The 7,422-nt window shown below is 43.8% G+C and overlaps 1 long non-coding RNA gene across 1 annotated transcript; it reads left to right on the top strand.

Moving 5' to 3' along the window:
* The first annotated feature begins 23 nt into the window (after positions 1-23).
* On the top strand, positions 24-6,020 carry LOC107034130 (uncharacterized). Its single transcript, XR_012075921.1, has 2 exons — positions 24-260; positions 5,788-6,020. It is a non-coding gene; the product is annotated as an uncharacterized lncRNA (long non-coding RNA).
* The last annotated feature ends 1,402 nt before the right edge of the window (positions 6,021-7,422 follow it).

Here is a 7,422-nt window from a genome sequence, read left to right as displayed (position 1 = left end):
TGTCAAGCCTGGTGGTTGCTAGGGGCGCTCCGAGCTGAAAGCGTGTGGTAAGAGTTCTCTTTTCAGAAAAGATGTGAACCCGTTCCAAGATTGGCAACTGGGAGAATTTGTAGAGAGTTGGGCTGTCTGAACCCTGATAGGTCCCTCGCCTGTTCCACAATCCCCAACGAGCACGTTGGTCCCGGTCTCTCTCGTCCTCTACCCGCCCAGCCTTTCGCGGGATTCCACGCTCTTCCGGCTCTGGCGCTGACTTCCTCCAGGTGTTGTGTGGCGGGCTCCGGGGCTCGACTTGGGAGGTGGTGTTCGCTGGGGTGTGTCTGAGCCGGCGCTGTGGGCGAGTCCATTCGCTTTAGCCCACCCCTCCCATGGCTCATTTGTTGAGAAAAGTTGGTGGGTTTTAGTCGGTAGGGAAGTCTAGAAATTTCCACATGGTCAAGGTAATTTTATTAGCATTTCTTTCCATTCCTCTCCCCTCACCCCCCTGTTCCCAGTACAGGTTTTCCACCTGGTGCCCCAGAGCTCTGGATCCGTGATTCAAACTGTTCACTGCTTTCTCTGTTATTTATGAAGAATCAGCAGGTGGTAACGTGTGTTTTGTTCTTCTGGCTTCCCTTCTCTAAGGAGAGCAACCGCGCAGCTTTGTAGAAAGACTGTAAATGAACTGTTTGTTCAAGAAAGATAGCCAGTCTATCATTTTGGGGAAGGATATAGCTCAAGTGCTAGAGCGCGTGCTTAGCATGCACAAGGTTCAGGGTTCAATCCCTGGGACCTCCATTAAAAATAAATAAGTAAGTAAACAAACAAACAAATAACCTAACTCCCCCCTCCACACACACACACACAGAAGTCGTTTAGTGGGCAAGATAGGACTTAAAGGAAATGCCAGGGTTCTGGTTAATGATATACCACTGGTAAGGCCTTAACCTCCCCAGGCCTGCCTCTGTCAAGTCAGGTTCATAACCTGGCCCTAGATTAGCTTTGTAAACAACTAAGGCATTTCAATGGTAGGGAAGATGTAGAAATAAGTCTTTGGGGATTAGATATTTTTCCTGTCGTTTATTTCCTGCCTTCATGAATTCAAGAGGAATTTCGTTTTGTGGTCCCTAGCCAATAAGTTTGACACTAATAAAACTGAGGAGAAATTCCGAGTGGCAATCCTCAGGGATCTGTTAGAGTTCTGAGAAAAGAATGGTATCCTTTAGGTTTCTGGTCAGCTAATGTGGCCTTTCTATTGAAAAATGTTAGTTAAATTCTCTATACTTGATCTTTTGAAATGCCTTTGAAATTAATATATAGTGACTACCTATATAACTAGATAGGTACTTGAGCATAATATTATTTCCTGAACCCAGGGATGCAAGGTACTCTGTAGCCCCTGCTAATAGCAGATATGGTGGTGAATGTCTCACAAAATTACTTGAATGTAGGATCCTCTGGGTAAATGTGTTTGTGCCCTAAAAATTGTATATGAAGGGGAGCCACAGGTAGCTCTGATTGTGGATCAGAAGAGTCTTTTCTTGTTTTCTCGCAAGAAAGTGTACCCTTACGGCATAAAAATCTAACACCTCATATAGTTTCTAGCATAATCAATTCAGATCAATAAATAAGTGTTTCATTAAAAGTTGAACCAAGTGTTCCTCTGAAAAAAATAGTAAAGGAGCCATAGAAGACAGAAGGGAAGGGAGTGTGGTAAAATGTGAGAAAATGAGCCAGCTTCAGAAACTGAAAAAGTTGTATAAACATCTTGGAGAGCTAGGCACATAGGTCCAGGAGCAAAATAAACTGGCAGAATAGTCAGGGTAGACTGGAGACACTTTGCAAATAAACCAGTAAGAACTCATCCCCAAACTGAGTTCTTTATGTACCTGTAATTATTTAATTTATAAATGACTGCACATGGCAGGAGTACTAATGCAGCTTCATTGCTGCAGTGTTTGGGACTCCTCTAATGGGCAGCTTTGGCTGGAGGACTAGCCATCAGCCTAGCTTGAACTTTCTTCAAACTGTGTTGTAGTCTGAAATGCTGCCTCAATCCTTGCTTTTCCCTCTCCTTCGTAGGTGTCAGGCCTGTGTCACAGTTTGCAGACTCTCCCACCTTCCCTTGCTTCCTTCCCTTTTATCTTTCACAGATTTTTGCCCTAGTAAATCTCTTGCATGTTGTTATGGGCTGAATAGTTTCCTCCCCAACACTCATGCGTTGAAGCCCTTAAACACACAATCACCTTTAAAGAGGTGATTAAGTTAAAATGAAGCTGTTAGTGTGAACCCTAATCCAGCCTGACGTGCTTAAAAGAAGAAGAAATTTGGACACACAAGGAGACACCAGGGGTGTGTGCACAGAGGATGGGCTATGTGAAGGCACTGGGAGAAAGTGGCCATCTTCCAGCCAAGGACAGGGGCCTCGGAAGAAACCAAGCCTGCTGACAGCTTGATCTTGGAACTCTAGCTTCCAGAACTGTGAGAGAAAAATTTCTATTGTTTAAGCTACCCAGTCTGTGGTATTTTGTTATGGCAGCCCTAGCTAATACACATGTCAAATCCCACCTTGGCAGCTGCTTCTCAGGGGCCCAAACTAGCATAAGTGGTCCCAGGATAGGTCCAAGAAAACATAAGTTGAGATTTCAAGACTGGCACACTCAATACCTCACAGGCAGAAAACAGTGCTATCCTGAGCAGTACAGGGACATGGGTAGTTCCTAGCCCAAGCTGATGACCAGTTGCTAAAGATACCATCAGTAGTGACTGGGAGAAAACATCCCAGTGGAGGAGAAAGCCCTTGCAGGTACTATTTCAGGCATGTGAAATATATGGAGGGGAGAACATGCCTACAAGGACAGTGGAGTTGACTGGTTACCGCTGAGTTGTAATGACTCTGAAGAGGAATAAAGAGAAAGCAAGGGTTCTCCCCTGGTTAATGGCTAAGTGTGAGAGACAGAGGGCCTCTTTAGTAGCTTACAAAGAGGCTTTTATCTCCTACAGTGGAAGAGCTGACACAGTTAAGCCACAGACTGAAGACATGATAGTTGGAGGCACAGAGCTCCAGAGACATTTAAATATGCAACCAAAGCAGGTCAGAGTCCTCTTTGAGAAAACCTGAAACTTTGAAACAAGGGATGGGACATCTGGTTGGACACCTGCAAGGATGTTAGCTCTGCAAACCCCAGTGAACTTTCAGAGTTTGCAGAGGTGGTTCACCTCTTCATACTAAGAACTAGTATTTCCTGCATGCTGACAGACGCTGCAGAGCAACTGCCCCCCAAGGCAACATAGAAGTTGCCACTACCTCCTTTCCTGGCTACCAGGCCAGTAACTAGAGTTAAATCCTAGCAAAACCTAGATGAGAATATGCTTGGGCCTGATAAAGGAAGAGATTAGATCAAAGGAGCTGTAAGAATTCGCTAGCATATACTGACAGAAACCAAGGGAATATCCTGCAATTGAATTTTGAAATTGCTTGATCAAAGGGGCTTGAATGTAGGACTAGATAATCAAGAATTCATTGAATTGGGGGCACTGTCTTGAGGCATAGGATTTAACACCATGGTAAGAACTCTTGGGTTTGAAACAAACACTGCTGCGGGGCTTTTAGAAACCTAGAGAAAGTGATGGCCAATTCTGAGTAAAGTAGAAATGTCTCAGGTGCCCTGGCAGATGATAGAAGAGCAAATAAGAAGATAGAGAAATGGGCATGCAGGAATGATATGTGAGGTCAAAAGACCCATCAGAAGATTATGTTCTACAGGAAGGCCCAGAAAACACACCATTCACTGAGGCCATCGGAAATTCTCTGGTGAGAGGCAACAGCATCACCAAGAAGTTCTCTGTAGCCTGGACTGACAGTAGAAGCAGTCACAGAACTGAGGCTCACTAATAATCATGGGAATGGTATTCCCCTTCCCCCAAGTAATAGAGGCCAGGTGGTGGCCCTTAGTCACCAAAAGCCAGGAGGCCACAATTATAAAGACCAGCAACATCTGACAAGAGTGGCAGCTTAAGGGAGCTTGACCCATATAGAGTTGTGGAGGTAGATATAGGGCTTAGCATCTCTAGGGGCAAAGTTAACATCTACAAGTGAAAAAGGCCAAAATGGAGGAGCAGGAGACTGAGGATGGTAATCCTCATACCCCACCCCAAATCATTATCCCTTGTTCAGTGTCTGGATCTGAGCCACTTTTCAGATCTGAAACCCACTGACCTAAGAGGTGGCAGATCCTGCAGCACTGCAGCAAGTAATACCTGTAATGATTCCCCAGTCCTTCCCCAAACAGACCCATGGCCATTTCGATGAGTGTACACACTAGGGAAGAGGGATAACCAGAAAAATGAGGACTATTGAACTTGGGATCTAAGTTGACATCAGTTTTCTAAGATCCAAAGCATTGTCATGGCCCCTTAGAGAGGGGCCTTATGGGGGCTTTGTAATAAATGGGGTCCTAGCTAAAGTCCAGCTTACAGTGGGTCCATTGTGTCTGTGGGCCCACCCTGTGGTCTGTTCTTCAGTTCCTGTGTTTATAAATAGAATTGTTATATTTGGCAGTTGGAGTAATAGCCACACTAAATCCTTGACCTGTGTAAAGAGCTATCATAGTGGGGAAGGCCAAGTAGGAACACCTGAAAATGACCTTCCAACCCTGGCCAATATAATGAATTTTAAAAACCAATATCACATACCAAGGGCATGATGGAAATTAGTGCCAGCATTAAAGACCTAAAGAACATGAGTGGAGGAAAGATGGTCCCTATCATATGTCTGTTTAATGAGCCAGTCTGACCCCTGCAGAAACTAGATAGATCTTGGAGAATGACTCTAAACTACTCTAGACTTCAGCAAGTAACAGCCCTAATTGCACCTGCTGTACCGTGCATAGTATTGTTGCTAAAGCAGATAAATAAGGCATCAGGACATGGCCCATGGCCAGTGATTTGTTGAGTGAGTTATTTTCCATTCTGGTTAGAAAAGAGCATCTGAAATGGTTCACATATATGTGGGACAGATAACAGTATTCATTTATAGTTTTGCCCTAAGGATAGGTAAACTGCCCTCTGTCATCATATAGTACAAAGAGATCTGGACCTCCTGGACATCTCATAGAATATCACATAAATGATATTATGCTGGGCAGACAGCGCAAGCAAGATGGCTAGTATGCTGGAGACAATGGTAAGAGCTATGCTTCAGAGAGTAGGGAAATGCTGCAAAGATTGAAGGACTTGCCACTTCAGTGAAGTTATTGAGGGTCCACTGGCCAGAGGTATACCAGTATATCCTTCCAAGTAAAAGATTTTTGCATCTTACATCCCTTACCACAAAGAAGAATGCACAGGGCCTGGTCTCTCTGTGTTCTGGAGCAATACATTCCACACTAAGAATACTGCTGTAGCCCATATATTAGGTAACACTGAAGATTTCCAGCTTTGGGGCCCAGAACAGGGGAAAGGCTCTTCAGAAGATCCAGGCTGCTGTACAAGCATCTCTGCCACTTTGGCCTTACATTCTGGTAGACTCTTTTGTTTTAGAGGTGTTAGAGTGGGAAGAGAAGCAGTTTGGAGCTTGTGATGGTTAATTTCATGTCACCTTGATTGGACCATGGGGTACCCAGATATTTTGTCAAACATTATCCTGGGTATGTTGGTGGCAATGTCCCTGTATATGATTAACATTGGATTGGTAGAATAAGTAAAGCAGATTGCCCTCCTTAATGTGGGTAAGCCTCATCCAATCAGTTGAAGACCTAGAGATCAGAAAGTCCTGCCTGACTGCATAGCTAAGACGTTGGTCTTTTCCAGCCCTCAGACGCGTTCTGAAACATCAGCTCTTCTTGGATCTTGAGTCTGCCAACTTTCAGACTGGAACTTACACTGTCGACTCTCCTGATTCTCAGGCCTTTGAACTCAGGTTGGAACTAAACATCGGCTCTCCTAGGTTTCCAGATTGTTGACAGCAGATCTTAGGACTTCTAGCTTCTGTAATCACGTGAGCCAAGTCCTTATAATAAACCTACATCTATGTCTAACACCTATTGGTTCTGTTTCCCTGGAGAACCTTCCCTAATTCAGATTTTGGTACTAGCAGTGGAGTGCAGCTGTAACAGACAACTGAAAGTGTGGAAGCAGCTTTGGAACTGGGTAATGGGGTAGAGGTTGGAATAATTTTAAGTTATATGCTAAAATTATGGATGTTAAGGGCAATTCTGGTGAGATATCAGATGGAAATGAGGAACATGTTATAGGAAACTGGAGGAAAGGCGATCTCTGTTATAAAATGGCAAACAACTTGGCTGAACTGTGTCCTAGTGTTTTGTAGAAGGTAGAATTTGAGTAATAAAATTAGATATTTAGCTGAGGAAATTTCTAAGCAAAGTATTGAAGAAGGGGCTTGGTTCCACCTGATTACTTATAGTGAAATGTGGAAGGAGAGAGATGAATTAAAGAAAGACTTGTTAAGCAAAGAGGAACCAGAACTTAATGATCTAGAAGATTCTTAGCCTATTCATATTGCAAAAAATGAGAAAGCATGTGCTAATGAGAACGCAAGTGGTGTGACTGGATTATCACTTGATAAGGAGTTCACAGGATTTTGTTAATAGAAACACTACCAGTTTGAACTGAAGGAGATGGAGATGGGACAAAATGAAGACTGTTGGATTTATTGAATTTGACAGGACAAAATTATAGGTGATCATCAGGGCCACTGCCTCAGTTTTGACAGGCAGATGGCCTTTGCCTGAAGCCTTGGGAGTGGGACCACCCAGCAAAGCCTTGGGGGCAATACTGCTACCCTGCAGCACCAGGACAGCAGAGCACTGAACAAGAGAATTATTCTCAAACCTTAGAACTAAGGGGATTTTCTTGCTAAATTTTGAACTTGGTTAGTACCCATTACCCCTTCCTTCTTTCCTGTTTCTCTTTTTTAGAATGGAAATATCTATCCTGTGCCTGTCTCACCATTTTATTTTGGAAGCACATAACTTGCTTACAGATTCACAGCTGGAGAGAAATTTTGTCTCAGGATGAATCATACCTTGAGTTTCACTATTACCTGATTTAGATAATATTTAGATGAGACGTTAAGTTGATGCTGGAATGAGTTAATACTTTTGTGGGTGTGGGGATGGAATGAATGTATTTTGCATGCACGAATGACATGAATTATAGGGGGCCAGAGGTGAACTGTTATGGGAAGAATTTGTCGTCCCTCCCCAATCATATGTTGAAGCCCTAACTCCCAATGGGATGGTGAAGAAGAAATACCAAAAAATATTATCCCTCTTATTTATTCCCCCCTACCCTGTCTCTCTGTCTCTCCCCGTCTCTCTCTCCATCTCTGCCTCTCTCTGTCTCTCTCTCTCTCTCTCTCTTTTCCCACCCCCTGAGAGGACAGAGTGAGAAGGTGGCTATCTGCAGATCAGGAAGAGGGATCTC

The sequence above is a fragment of the Vicugna pacos genome, chromosome 9, assembly GCF_048564905.1.
Source record: "Vicugna pacos chromosome 9, VicPac4, whole genome shotgun sequence".
Classification (NCBI taxonomy): domain Eukaryota; kingdom Metazoa; phylum Chordata; class Mammalia; order Artiodactyla; family Camelidae; genus Vicugna; species Vicugna pacos.
Note: the sequence above shows the minus strand (reverse complement) of the source record. Positions and strands in the feature narration are given on the sequence as shown.